This window comes from Eublepharis macularius, chromosome 8, assembly GCF_028583425.1.
Source record: "Eublepharis macularius isolate TG4126 chromosome 8, MPM_Emac_v1.0, whole genome shotgun sequence".
NCBI classification, from domain to species: domain Eukaryota; kingdom Metazoa; phylum Chordata; class Lepidosauria; order Squamata; family Eublepharidae; genus Eublepharis; species Eublepharis macularius.
This window is the reverse complement of record NC_072797.1, coordinates 21,278,485-21,293,705: the sequence shown is the minus strand read 5'-3', so window position 1 is coordinate 21,293,705 and position 15,221 is coordinate 21,278,485.

Below are 15,221 nucleotides of genomic sequence, written 5' to 3'. Positions count from 1 at the left end.
CTGGCTTCTACTTCAGAGATCAGATGTCCTTTATAATTGAGGAGCCAAACTACATCAAAATTACACATCAACAAAAAGAGCCAGTATACGGGAGCCCATTTTCACCAATGAAAACACACAGCTTACTGATAATTAAAATGTTGATCCATAATCAGTCAAGTTTCTGCAGCTCATATACTGATAGTCTTCTGTTAGGAAGTGGAATAAATACAGGAGTACCCTGCACAATTGTGTAGTGCAAGCTGTGTGCGCCTTTCATTTGGATTACAGGTAGCAATTTTACCTCTGTCACTTATCTGTGTAAAGCATCTCTAAGAAGCCTTTTAGTCCCATCAAATATTTTTCTATCCTTCACATGCTGTCTATGCTAGCATCTTACTTATTCCTCCAGTATATCTTAATGTAAACATTTTTTTTGCACTGCACCACATTTGGCTGTATATCTGTAAGCTACAAGCACCTGCCCTACTTGAAAAGTCATACTTTTGACAATTCCCAAGAAAAACTTAATAGTAAACTTAGCAGTCACAGGATAAAAAGATCAGTTCTTTTTATGGATTAAAAACGGGTTACATGATTAGGAACCAAAGTAGGAATAAATGCACAGTTTTTGCAATGGAACAAGTGAGCATTGGGGTCCCTTAACAGGCAACACTTGGCCTAGCGCTTATCTAATTAATGAATTGGGAATGAGCAGCATAGTGTGAAAGTTTGCAGATGATACTCAAGAAGGCAGATTACAAAGAGCAAGGGAAAAAAGAAAACTGAGTAATCAAAAAAGGTTCAAACCTATATATGAGTGCCAAGATCAGTACAAATAAAAGTGAGAAATAAAGTTATTTAATAAAATTCCAAACAATAAAACTGTACTTAACCCAATGACAGTCTGATTCTACATATAAGTACCTTCCTGCTGTGTAAACATCACTAAACAAATGTATCCATATGCATAGGGATATCATACATTACAGACAGCTTACAAATGACAGAATATTATACACATCCTAAAATACATGTCACCAAATACATTTTGGCTGTGCGGCATTCTTCAGTGATTTAATTTGATTAATACACATCATACAATATATTCCTATACTATAGGGAACAGTAGAAAGTGATTGCCATCACCTGAATAGGAGTTGCATCATCCATTGGAAATATCCCACGATCGACATGTACCAATGCATCAAGGAAGCAAGTAAAGATTATCCACCGGACACACACAGCCTAGTGCTGTCAATCAGCAAACATTTCTATCCCACACACATCCAGTCTTATTTCCTCATTCAAGCCATATGAAACTAAGCCCTTCAATGTAAAAATCCAGAATGTCTCTTTTCCTCAGAAACTGGTATATCTGCAAGTTTTGTTTTGTACCGAACCACATTTGGCTGTTTATCGATAGGCTACAAGCTCCTGCCCTACTTGAAAAGTAATACTTTGGCAATTCCCAAGAAAAACTTGGAGACTTTCAGTAACCTAGAATCTCAGCTGCTTATCTGAATGTATCAAGGCCAGAAAGTGTTTCGCAAGCAGAACCTGCATCTTCTTTAATCTAATAGGGCTTCTGTGCTCACATGTGTATGTTTTCACTGATCTTGTCATTCCTACATAAACCAAATAGCAAGGACATTTCACAATGTAGATCACACTTTTAGAATTACAAGTAACCAGGGCTTTTTTTCTGGGAAAAGAGGTGGTGGAACTCAGAGGGTTGCCAGCACAGGGGGCAACTCCTGGTGGGAGGTGGTGCCCCTGGTACCATGTGCATGTGTGCAAAGTGCGTGCATGCTCCCAGGACTACACAATGACATCACTTTGAGACAGCTGGAACAAGTTTTTTTTTAAAGTTTAAATCACCCTTGGTGAAAATAGTCACATGGCTGGTGGCCCCGCCCCCCAATCTCCAGACAGAGGGGAGTTTAGATTGCCCTCTGCGCCGCTCGAGTGGCGTGGAGGGCAATCTAAACTCCCCTCTGTCTGGAGATCAGGGGGCGGGGCCACCCGCCATGTGACCATTTTCAAGAGGTGCTGGAACTCCATTCCTCTGCGTTCCAGCTGAAAAAAAGCCCTGCAAGTAACAAAAGATCTTACATAATATCCTAAAATACATTCATTTTTAAGGCACAGACAGCACACTGAATATTTACTTCTCTCATCACCCTCCCCCTTCCTCCAATGATCTCATGCCCCGGGAATCATCTGTCCAGAGGTCAGAAGGAGATTGCGAAAGTAAAGGAATGTGGGAGGCGTTCTGTACAGAGTGGTAGGATACTGATCAATGCCATTTCAAGGGACATAGACTGGAATAATGACATGAGATGGCATTTTTAATAGAAATGGGAAGTCCTATCTCCTTGTAAGGACTTGCTGTTCCTCTACTCTCCCCTACCCCCTTTTATCTCTCTGCACAATGTAGATTGCAGCCTCAATTTGCCTGTGAGCTGGGCAGAGACAGCTGGTTTAAACTGTCAGACTGCCACTAGGTTTCAGTAGTCAAATGTCTCGCCTCCTCTGCTTTTATCATTTTGAAGGGGAAAAGGCATGTAATTAAAAAGAAAATCACTGAAAATGCTAATCAAGCAGGACGCCCATGCAGTCAAGTGCATGTTGAACCCTACCCTGCTCTGCACGAATCTGCTTCTGTCTGTAAAATGGAAACTGAAAATGCCTGAATGTTTTATATGGAAGAACATTTTGAAATTTTCATGGAGAAGGCTATGCTAGAATCAAAGTTCATTTTAATTAGTGTGGAAACTTCTGCCTGGAGTGGCTCCTGGCATTTTATTTGGCACGCAGTGCAATCCTAAGAAGAGTTACTCCAGTCTAAGCCCATTGGACTTAGACTGGAGTAACTCTTCTTAGGATTGCACTGATGTAGGTTTTAAGACATTCTTGCCTGCCTCAGTTAGTGGGAAGGAAATAACATGCCATTGGTGAGAACAGCCCACTAAGGAGGGAGGAAAGAATGGGATTAGCTAGTAAATACTAAAATTTCTCTCTTCCCAGCTAATCTACAAATGGTGAGTTGGAATGAATTATGCTGAGGGACTGGATGCATCTGTTGAGAAGCTTTTGTTAATAACTTGTGATGTTCCTGTTGCAATTTTACCATACGGCTTTCCTATCAGTATGTACATCTTAACTCTATAATTTGTACGTCGCTAGCTTGGTAGGTACTTCAGTGCATAGAAACTCTCACTGTAAATCTCTGTGCTGGACACACGGAACCCATATGACGGAAAAACCTGAACTGATTGTATTGCATTCTCTCTCTGTTCTTTAAGGAAATTATCATCAATCTGGGAAATTACTCATTATTTTAAAAGTCAAATTTGTGATGGAACTGTCATATCATTGCTAGCAGGCAGTAAGTCATTTAAAATTTCACACGTACTTGTCGGTATATTTAGTGTTGCATATTCTCAGAAGCATATTTAACCAGACAGGGACTAAAGGAAGCTTAATTCTCAAATTTCAACTTCCAAATAGATCTGAACTTTCAGTCTGTGGTACATTACAGTCTTCCAGTTTTTCACCATTTCTCTGTGACTGGGAAGATAATTACCTACCGCGCACAACGAAGGCAGTGTATGCAAGTTTTTCCCTCTAGAGCCCAAGTTCCCAATATACGGAGTCTTCTGAGCATTTTCAGAATTTGGAGAAGCAATAGTGGGCTCTACTACAAAAAGGCTATGATAGGAACTGTGGCCTGTGGTTAAATAAATTTTACTCTGGAGGTTTGGATGGTACCAAAAACTTCACCTTTAGTTTTAAGTGTTTCTCAGCAGAGAACAGACAGGGTAGATGGGAGAGCCAGAGGTGCTCCAGTGACACCCTGCCAGGACTTTAGACATGCATGCAAATGCTTTGCCCGGCTGCAGACAATGGAACGGTCAGCTCAGACCTTCTGCTGAAAGCTGACATAAGGGAGGGGGTCACAGAGTACGGCCTTCAGGTTATAAGACTCTATGATGGGATGTTTTGGAGGGCATTCATGTATAGGGGCACCATTCGTTGAAAGCGATTTGATGGCACATAACACACACAGCTAGGAAGAGATGGGGGGATGTTAGAAAGTTCCTTTCTGGAGATTTCAGGAGAGATTTCTTTTACTTCCCCCATCCCTCCCAGTGGGAGGGCAACCAGAGATAATAAAATCCCCTGGCACTGAGGGGAATCTCCGATTTGCCAATTCCATTTCAGAAGAAGGAGCAAATTCCAGACACATGCTCCACAGAACCTCCTTGAAGCTATTGACACCATTGCTCCTTGTCGACCCCTCTGGCCCTTGGGATGGAAGCCGGCACCATGGTTTACCATGGAGCTGGCTGACCTGAAGAGGGCCGGAAGGTGTCTAGAAAGACGCTGGTGAAAAACTCGAATAGAAGCTGATAGAGCTTGCTACAGAACACGTTGGAAGATCTATGAAGCGGAAGCGAAAGTGGCAAAGAAACGTTACTTCTTGGCAACCTTGCATCAGCTAGTTCATGTCTGTCCCAATTGTTCAGGGTATCCAGATACCTTCTAACCCCTAAATCTGAACCTTTACAGTCCAGACTCATGTCCTTTAGACCTTTAAACTCCAGACCTTCTTGGATAACTCTAGCACTCTGGACCCTTTCCAGTCTGGATTCAGACCGGGGCATGGGACAGAGCATTAGTGGATGATCTCTGTCTGAATATGGACAAGAGCTACGCCTCCTTATTGCTCCTCCTGGATCTACCTGCAGTCTTTGACACAGTAGACCATGCCATCCTGTTGAGGCATCTAGAAACAAGTGGGCATCAAAGGATGTGCCCTGGACTGGTTTAAATTGTTTCTCATGGAACAGACTCAAAGGGTTGCTGTCGGAGATCAGCTATCTCCAGAATGGGAACTATCTTGGGGGGTTCCACAGGGCGCAATCTTATCTCCCATGTTCATCGACGGTCTTCCTGTGCAGTCCCACATGGGACTGCGCACGCGCAGGCCTGCTGACTTCAGAGATTTTTACAGCTCAGAACCACTAGGGGGCGCTCCTGCCTCTCAGTGCGCATGCGCAGCTATCTTCCCGCCGAAAACGGCTCCTAAGAGGCGGGGCGCCCCCGACATACCCTCAGTTCCTCTTTTGCCGCCGACTTGAGAGGTTCTTGGCTAGCTCTACTCCTTGGATTGGCGTCTTTCGTTTTTTCCAGGATGTCTGAGAAAGCTTTGTTTAAGCAACGTGTGATAGAAAAATGACTAAATCGGATGGTCATTCCCAGTGCCTATATTGCTTGGGCGAAACCCACAACCCGCAGACTTGTAAGCACTGCCGTACCTTCACTACGAAGGCCAGGGCGGAACGGTCGGGTAGACTTCAGGCCTATTTATGGTGACGCGCGATGGTGGTAACAGACCTATCTACTTCAGGCAAATCCCCCGCACTTGGGAAATCCACTACCCCGACTTCAAGAATTTCCGAGAAGTCGCCTAGCTCCCGCCATTCTCCCGCGCACATTGACTCGCAACCACTGACCCCGGTCAAGTTGGCGCGCAGCTCTTCGGATCCGATCGGTACAACCTCATCGGATCCGACCTCGAGGTCAAGACCTGCCTCGGAACCATCAGATTCACGGTCTGGAGATCGACCCGAGAGGGAAGCCTCTGTGTCTTGCTCGGAACCTAGAACCCCTCGGAACAATTTGGACCAACGTAGAGCCTCACAAAGGTCCTCTGAACCGAGATCTTCAGATCCGGTAGGATCGACTGTGGAGAAGAAAAGGAAGAAGAAGAAGCACCGGTCCTCTAAGTCGGACACACAGGTGCTCAAGAGTGTCATTACTCCTCAGCGAGATGCTTCAGAGTCGGAACCCCCTACTAAGTGTCATCGGGGCTCGGGAGATGCTACCTCCCAGAAGACAACCCCTGTATCCGAGAGATCTCGGATCTTATAATAGAGAAGCCTCCGACTCCATCGGGTGTACCTCGTTCCCCTTCCCATGACTCATGGTCCTCACGTTCTTCCCGGGAAAGGGGTCGATCACGACACCGCTCGGATAGGTATAGCCCGTATTCTACCAGGCACCGTTATTATGAGGAAGGACCCTATGGTTCCGACCATGGTTCCGGGAGACGGTCTCGTTCACCTTCAATGCGTGCATTTTCTCCCAGGGGCTCCAGACGGACCCCTGTTTGTTCAGATACCGAATTTGATCTCCCTCTTGAGAGGTCCTATGGCTCTCCTTCGAATTCACCAGAAACGGTCATTGGTCCTTCGGAGGAGGCTTCCCCGACGGAAGATTTTAGAGCATACAATGACCTACTCCAAAGGATGGCAAAAGCGTTAGAAATTGAGGTGTCTTCCTCGGAACCGCGCTCCAAGGATAAGATCCTGAAACATATATACTCGGGTTCGACCCCAACGATTGCCTTCCCTATGATTGAGGGATTTGTGGAGCTTCTGACAGGGTTGAATTTAAAACCTGCCTCCACTCCGGAGACCAACAAGAAAGTTGAAAACTTATACAGGGTCAAGGATGACCAGTGTCCATTCCTGTCACTTCACCCGCCTCCCTCTTCCCTGGTCACGGAAGACATGCAATCAAAACCGAAACAAGGATCCCTTTCGGTTCCGGCGGATAAGGACAGTAGAAAGATTGACTCTCTAGCAAGAAAGGCTTATGCTTCGTCAGCGTTTAGTATAAAAATTGCTAACTTTGCGGCGATGATGGCCGCTTACCAGTTGCTGTTATGGACAAAGGTGGCAACATTTGTCCCTCAGCTTCCCGAAGACCAAAGAATCTTTCTCCGAGTTATCCAGGAAGAGGCTGTGCGCCTGTCACGCCACCAAATCACCGTTAGCAGAAATATGGCTGATTCCATCGGCCAGAGCTCTTTTATCTGCGCTTGTACTCCGTAGATTCACGTGGCTGAGAACTACCGCTTTACCCCAAGACACCAGAGTCAAGGTGGAAGACCTCCCCTTCGAAGGGCAGAACTTGTTTTCTGACAGGACAGACGAATATTTGTCCAAGAAATGGAAGGACAGATTGACAGCCTGCTCTTACGGCGTCCTGCATCAACAACAACAGCCTACTTGAGCGCAATACCGGCCTTATGTTAAGAATCGCCAACAGCGCTTTCACCCTTATGGGTATGGGTTTCAATCTCAGTGTTGTTACCAAAGCCCTCAAGCTACCTTCCATAAGAGAAGGCAGAACAACAAGGGTAGACAGAGAAGCAACCAACAACAACCCAAGGAACTGGGACATTCTCTAAAACAATTTTGACAATTACAGGGCCCTGAGCCCTATTTTGGGGACAGGCTCTCTTTTTTGCTGAATGGCTTGCCATTACCTCAGATGTTTGGGTGTTACAGTTAGTTAACGTTGGTTATAAAGTTGAGTTTGATCAGTGGCCTGGTCTCCGGCTTCCTGTTTTTTCTTCTAGAACACCCCAAGCTGGGGTGGTTTCTGAATTGTCAGCCCTATTATCTAAAGGGGCTATTGAAGAGGTAGCCCCCTCTGATTCCCCCTTGGGCTTCTATTTGAACCTTTTTGTAGTGGACAAGAAGGATGGGGGTTTGCGTCCCATTTTAGATCTTAGGGGGCTGAATAAGTTCATAAAAACTCAAAAGTTCAAAATGACTACCCTATAGACAGTTTTGAATTTATTACCTCTTGATTCCTGGTTTGGGATCTTAGATCTTAAGGATGCGTATTTCCATGTCTCAATTTTTCCCGAGCATAGAAAGTTTTTGCGTTTTACCTATGGTACTAGGATTTTTCAGTACCGGGTGCTCCCCTTTGGATTATCCACAGCCCCTAGGGTGTTCACCAAATGTGTGGCAGTAGTTATTGCCTTCCTTAGAACTCAAGGGTGCTGCATTTTTCCTTATATCGATGACTGGTTGGTAGTTGGCCAATCAGAGCAGGATGTTACCTATCAAGTGTCTCTGACCTTGGATACTTGTTTAAAACTGGGGTTGTTTGTAAACCAGAAGAAATCTAAACTTATCCCATCTAAAGTGATTCAGTTTATTGGGGCTACTATTGATGGATCCTGAAATATGGTTTTTTTGCCTTCAGATAGGGTGTGCAAGATTAAGGCCTTTATTAGAAGGTTTAAGAAATGCAGGTTCCAGCCTGCTAAACTTATCCAGGTTCTTTTAGGTCATATGGCTGCCACCACTGTTGTAATCGCTCTAGCGAGGCTTCAGATGAGACCTTTACAACTTTGGTTCTCTAGGGTTTTCTTCCTTGACAGGGATTTCCAGAGAAAGAGGTTTAGTATCCCCCGTAGAGTTATTCTGTCCTTGGACTGGTGGTTGCAGGACTCCAATTTATTTGAGGGAGTCAGCTTTGGTTATAGGCAGCCGAATGTTCAGTTACTACAGATGCCTCTACCCTAGGATGGGGCGCACACTGTGAGGGCTCATATGCGCATGGTCTGTGGGATGAATTGGAGTGCACAGAGCACATTAACCTTTTGGAACTGAGGGCAGTTTATTACACCTTAATCTCCTTTTCTGACTTAGTACAGAACAAAACAGTCCAGGTCCTTACAGACAACACTACCACAATGTTTTATTTGAATAAACAAGGGGGAACTATGTCTCCAGCCCTGTGTGAGGAGACTATGAAGATTTGGGAGTGGGCCATTCGTCACGCAGTTCGGATAGTGGCTGTCCACATACCAGGTGTTGACAGTGTGACAGCCAATCGCCTTAGTAGACTGGGAGGTGATACGCATGAATGGTCGCTTCACGACAAGTATTTAACTCCTGTCTTTTCAGAATGGGGGATTCCAGACTTAGATCTTTTCGCTACAGAGGAAAATCGCAAGATTCCCAGATACTGTTCCAGAGGAGGTGTCGGCCTCGAGTCACTTGGGGACGCGTTTCAGTTAACATGGTCCGGTCGTCTCCATTACATGTTTCCCCCGTTCCCCCTGTTAGCCAGGGTGCTCTCCAAGATCCAAATGGACAAAACATCTGCCATTCTCGTAACCCCCTACTGGCTGAGGCAACCATGGTTTCATGCTCTTCTGAGACTTCAATGTCAGATGCACCAGTTCCCGGTACATCCAGATCTTCTTTCCTTTCAGGGGGTGTTCCATCACAGAGTACATACACTCAGACTGACAGCATGGCTGATTCTACAGGATGACCCCTTTCTGAAGGAGTGATGCATGTGCTTCAGAATGCACATCGCTTGTCCACTCGGCAGTCGTATTCCCTGAAATTGAATAGATTTTCTAATTGGTGTGTGGATAGAGGATTGGACCCATTGACCTCCCCTCTTTCTGAAATTCTGGAATTTTTGTGGGGACTAAAGCAGTTGGGACTGTCAAACTCCTCTGTAAAATGGTTGTTGTGGGTTTTCCGGGCTGTATTGCTGTGGTCTTGGCATTGTAGTTCCTGACGTTTCGCCAGCAGCTGTGGCTGGCATCTTCAGAGGTGTAGCACCAAAAGACTTTTGGTGGTACACCTCTGAAGATGCCAGCCACAGCTGCTGGCGAAACGTCAGGAACTACAATGCCAAGACCACGGCAATACAGCCCAGAAAACCCACAACCATCGTTCTCCGGCCGTGAAAGCCTTCGACAATACATCGTCTGTAAAAGTTTATTTATCTGCGATTTCCGCTTTCCACCCCCTGGTGGATCGGAAGACAGTTTTTTCCCATTATACATCTAAGTTGTTTTTGAAAGGACTGAATAATTTGTTTCCTCCGGTAAGGGAGATGGTGCTTCAATGGTCCCTCCCCCTGGTATTGACCAAATTGATATCCAAACTGTTCAAACCCTTAGCTACTTGTCCCTTGAATCTTCTTTCGTTTAAGGTAGCGTTCTTAGTAGCTGTCACATCTGCCAGGAGAGTAGGCAAATTGGCGGCTCTATTATGTGATGTTCCCTACTTGAACATCCATCCTGATAAGGTGGTTCTCAGAACCAAAGTAGAATTTTTACCTAAAGTGGTTTCCAAATTTCATTTATCGCAAGAAATTTCTTTACCTGTCTTTTTCAAGGATTATTCTTCAGAAGCAGAGAGATCCCTTCATGCGTTAGATGTTCAGAGGGCTTTTTTGTTTTATTTGGATAGGGTGAAACCATTTAGGAAGGACTCTCACCTGTTTATTTGCTTTACGGGCCCAAAGAAAGCCAATCCTCAAACTGTGGCTCGATGGATGGTACAAGCTATTTTGTTGAGTTACAAATATGCTAACCTACTGTTGCCAAGTAGGCCCCCTCCCCTGCTTTGAAGCCTGCTATGAACTGTGTTAAAGTTTCCTGCGTTGCTGTTTTATTGCTGCACCAAAAACTGCTTTGCACGTGTGTGTTCTGATACACGTGTCAGTTTCCTGCCTGCGTGTCAAGTACCCTGCTGCTGTAATAGACTGTGTAGTTTACTGACTCCATGTTTGGCTAACTGCACAAAGGACTCTCTTTCTGGGCAGCCCTGCCCCGACCTGTATCTGGACTTCCCAGTGTGTGTTTGGACTTTGCTACAAGTGTGCCCCGTGCCTGCATTGCCATCTGCCACGGACCGTGCCTGTTCCCTGCTTTGGACTGTGTTTTAAAGTGTTGTTCCCGCTGCCTCCATGGAAGCCTGCCTCACATGGGCCCAAGCCGCTGCTAGCAGCTGGGCGCCTGCCGGGGAAACCTCCAGCGAGCCTGGCTAGGCGCTCCCTGGTCAGTTCCCGCCTGGAGCCTCCCGCGGGCCGGTCCCCGAGCTTGCCCTCGCTACCGGGCAGCCTGCTATCCAGCCCCAGCTATGCCCAGCCGGCATCCATGTTCTCAGGCACCCAGAAGACCCAGAGGAAAAGACTACTTTGGGAAGCCATTTCGGCGAAGCGGGCACACCACGTCCGCAGCGAGAATACCTCGCCCCGCTCTGCATATCTTAGGAGCCGCCCTGGAGAAGGAACTAAGTGCCGACCATCCCAAGCACTTAGAGAATGCATCTCAAAGAAACCTCCGCATTCCAGAAGCTGATGACATCAGGACAAGCCCTGTCCGCTGGAACATCCTTTCAGCCCACTTGGATTTCCCCCTCCCTCTTTTGTCCCCTCTTCCTGAGGTGTCACTTATCACAATCTGATTACCAAAGTGGCCCATCCAAGCCATTCAGTAGCCCATTAGAACCTTTGTTTTAATCTGTGAGAACCACCAAGTACAGCACCAGCCCCAGGGTACGTTTTGGGGTATTTAAGCTGGTCTCCCAGACCACTCGGTGCTCAGGCCATTCCCTATCCAGACCCCCCCCCTTGCTGCCCGTGGCTCAGGCCATTCCCTATCCAGACCTCCTTGCTGTCCGTCTGTGGTCCCAGTGCTGGCATTGGGCCACCCTCGCTGCTGTGTCTCTGCTTCGCTCCAGGATTGTGAGTATTTCCCTTATCATCGTTGGGAACCCGCTAATGCGAACGTCTCTGTATTTCTTACTCTATATTTCTTAGACCTTGTATGTTCTTTGTATGATTGTGCAAGCTAGGCTTACGCTACACTCAATACACGTGTTTGGACCTTACTCCTTGTCTGCCTCTTTTTCACTAGAGTGTCTGGGATTGGGACCTCCGTAAACATAGGTTATGATCCTCGCTTAATATTAATAGTTACAGACTGCTACAGCTAATTCCCCATTATAATAAAAGAGCAGTTCTGGTAACAGTTTACTGGTGGAGAATGCGGGCATAACCCGGTTCGTGTGAATACACGTGAGTCGACACGCGTGTCTTCAGCGAACTGACTTAGAGGAAAATTTTCCAGACCTCAGTGTAAAGAGCGCAATTTAGCTCAGGGAATTAAAAGTGTGAGTGTGTGTGGCTCTAGTGAGCATTTCTATCTTGTGGGTTGGCTTTTCCCCCATTTCCTCCTTCAGCCAGCTTTGGACTACTTGCCTTTTGTGGTGCACCGCGAGGCCCTCCAGCCGTTATAACCGGTGTACTGTGGGTGAGGACCTCTGAACTGGTGAAGTTCCTGGCCACCTTCCGGGCCGCCTAAACGCGTCTATGTGGGTGGGATCCCAGAAGTAGGCTCTATAGATATATATATGCATCCTGAAGCAGCACATATAAAACTCTTTTCCGCCCTCCCCCGTCTCTCCTAAGTCCGTCCAAACCCCCGTTCCTGCCAGCACTTAGGCTTCAATCCCCGCTCCGGAGGAAACGTGAAGGGATCGTTAGTCCGTTTGGTTGTTCAGTCAGTTTAGCTTTGGGAATCTGAAGCCAGGTTCCTGAAGCCCCGCGGCAGCCGGCCGCAAAGTGCTTAAGAGTTTTAAGGTAGACTCTTGGGCGCCTTTCCACTTGCGAGTTTTAAGTCAGACTCGTGGGCGCATTTTTGCTTGGGAGTTGTTTGAACTCTTGAGCGCTTTTTCCGCTTGGGAGTACAGTAAGCTTTACTCCTGGGCACTTTTGCTTGGGGACTTGCAGAGGCAGTCCTTGAGCGCATTTAGTCTTTTGGTCGTGGCTTGGAGACAGTTTAATCGTTTGTCTCTGAGCACGAGGCCTGGGGACACTTTGAGTTTAGTTCTTGGACAGAGAGCCTGAGAGCATTTTGGCTTCTGAGCAGAGGCTTGGGAGCATTTCTGGTTGCCTGAGCAGAGGCTTGGGAGACCCCCTTAGTTGCAGTTTCCAGGCAGAGGTTTGGAGACACTTTTTGGTTTTCTGAGCGCATAGGCTTGGGAGACCCCTGAGCTGTGGTTTTCTGAGCGCATAGGCTTGGGAGACCCCTGAGCTGTGGTTTTCCGAGTATAGGCTTGGGAGACCCCTGAGCTTTAGCTTCTGAGCAGAGGCTTGGAAACACTGAGCGTTTTTGGTTCTTGGGCTTAGAGAGCTTGAGAGCACCCTCTGAGCCAGTAAACTTTTCCTGGTCCCGTGGCTTGTAGGCAAGCTTGAAACGGGAATAGGAATTTTCCTTCTCCCCCGGTGGAGAAGAGCCGAGTGTAGAACCCTTAAAAATACCCTTTGAACCTAAAAGTAGAACCTTAAAACCCCCTGGTAAAAACCCTTGAGGACCTGAGGGAAGGATAAACCTCCCAAAAGGAACATAGAGAGGAAGAAGTTGTTAAAACCCTTGAGCAGCTTTAATCGCCCCACCCCTGGTGTCGCTGATCTACTCTTTAACCTCCCCCGAGATCAGCCTTAAACTAAAAAAATAAAAATGTACCGGGCAAACCCCACCGTGCCCCGCTTGGAGAAGTGGCTAGTTAAGAAGGGAGATTGCCCTTGGGAAGCCGGTTCCTTCAAGGGACCTGACCCGCTCCAGATAGTCAGAAGTGCCTTCCAAGATTTCTGTGACAAGGAAAAACCTAGGTCAAGTAAAAAAGACAGGTATGGAGCCTGGGCACTTTTCACTGCCCTGCAGGACAGCGTGTCCCTAATTAGCAAGTTGCAAACAGCACAGGAGGAGTTAGAGGAGAGGTCGAAACGAGAGCAGGACGCCTTGCGCCTAGAAATCCAGACTCTCAGGACCAAGCTAACCGACCAGGAGAGAGAACATGAGGAAAAGGCAGTTGAGTGGCGCGCCGAACGCGTCAATTTCATATTAGAGAAGCAAGGATTAACTACCGCCCTCCAGGATGCTCAACACAAGGCTGAAGCGGCCACCGCTCGTGCCGATATGGCTGAGCACGCATTAACGGAGGGACAAGAGGAGATTACTAAGCTCACCCATGCCGCCCGGTTCATGGCGGACCACAACCAGTCTAAAACCACAGCCGCGGATCATTCAGCTTGTAAGAGGGAGCTAGAGGCCCTGAAGCGACACTTGGGGATGCAACAGGCCGTAATTTCCGCCGTGCACCCCTCAGCCCTCTTGGCCCTCCCAGAAGACAGTAAGGATAGCTGGGCATCTCAGTCGTCCCAACCCGAAGAAGCCCCACAGCCCCTCCACCCAATAGCCACCAAGGAAATTGTATCCATGGACGAGGATGGCAGGAAAACAGACCGGGTCGTTAAGGAAACCCGCAATTGGAGGCCCGATGAGCTCCAAGCCATAGCAGATCGCATGGGACCCCTAAACCGAGACACGGCCATCCAGTGGTTCACCCATGTGACCACCTCTCAGCCTTCCGCTAGTGGTTCCGATGTAGCCCAGCTGGCCCGCCAATGCGCCGCCCCTGAAATAGTCTCGGCCCTGAATGCCTATATCTCTAACCGAAGGTTAGCCACCCGCAGTCAGTACGGAGCAATTAAAGAAATTTGTGCATTCCTGTGGCCCACCAAAAGCTTAAAAGCCCTGTACATTGCAGAGTCCCAAAAGCCCGGAGAGGACCCAGAGGCATATTTAGCCAGAAAGCAGCTTCTCGCCGAGCTGGCAGACGAAGTGGACCTAGATGCAAGCGATGTACCCGACTTTGACGAATTAGAATTCAGGAGAGCAGTCTTAGATGGTCTCAATAGTACCACCCGCCTAGCGCTAGCAGGAGTGGAGCCTGGGAGCATCTCATGGGGAGACCTGGAAGCTCGCATCAGAAGCATTGCTGGCCTGTTGCGAGAAACCGGCGCCATCCGCCATGTGAAACCCCCGGCCTCTCGTAGGAAGGAGAGCGAGCCGATAAGTGCAGTCACCTATGCCAACCATGGCCCCCACTCTCAGTACCGACCACAGGGACGCAGCCCGTACTCCGAGGCAAGGGGAGGAATCCTGAGGGGAAGGAGCAGTAGCTTTAACCGGGGAAGAGGACCAAGGGACTACCGCCCGGGAGTCTCCTTTGCGCCCGCCCCGAGTTACAGTTCCTCCTCCCAGCAAGGACCCCACGAGCCCCGACTACAGGATGTACCCATAGCCCCTTCTCACTCGCGAGCATCGCACCCGTACAACCATCAGGTCTACCCGCCTCCAGATCAGTCTAACGCTTGGGGAGCATCGCAGGGCGACCACGAGGGCTACCGGGACCGCGGCAGCACGCCCCAGTCCAGGGACTCCCTCCGTTGGGAACTTTGGATGCGCCTCAAAAACATTGGAGCGAACATGGAGCTCTTCGACGGAAAGCCCACGTCCGTTCTAATGAAGGCGATCATGGAGTGGGAAGACCAGCAGCAGCCCCCAGCACCTCCGTCGGCGCCCCCTTTGCCGCCAGACCCTCCCTTCTCGAGTCCCCCGATAGCTGCGGTCCGGGAACGCCCGAGCCCCAACAACCCCTTTAGAGGAAGCGCCGCTTCCACCGATCAGGGTGCAGGACCAGAATAGGGTTGCCCCGAGTCCCAGTCTCCTTCCATGGGCATAGTTGCCAAACTAAAGCTGGACACATGGGGGA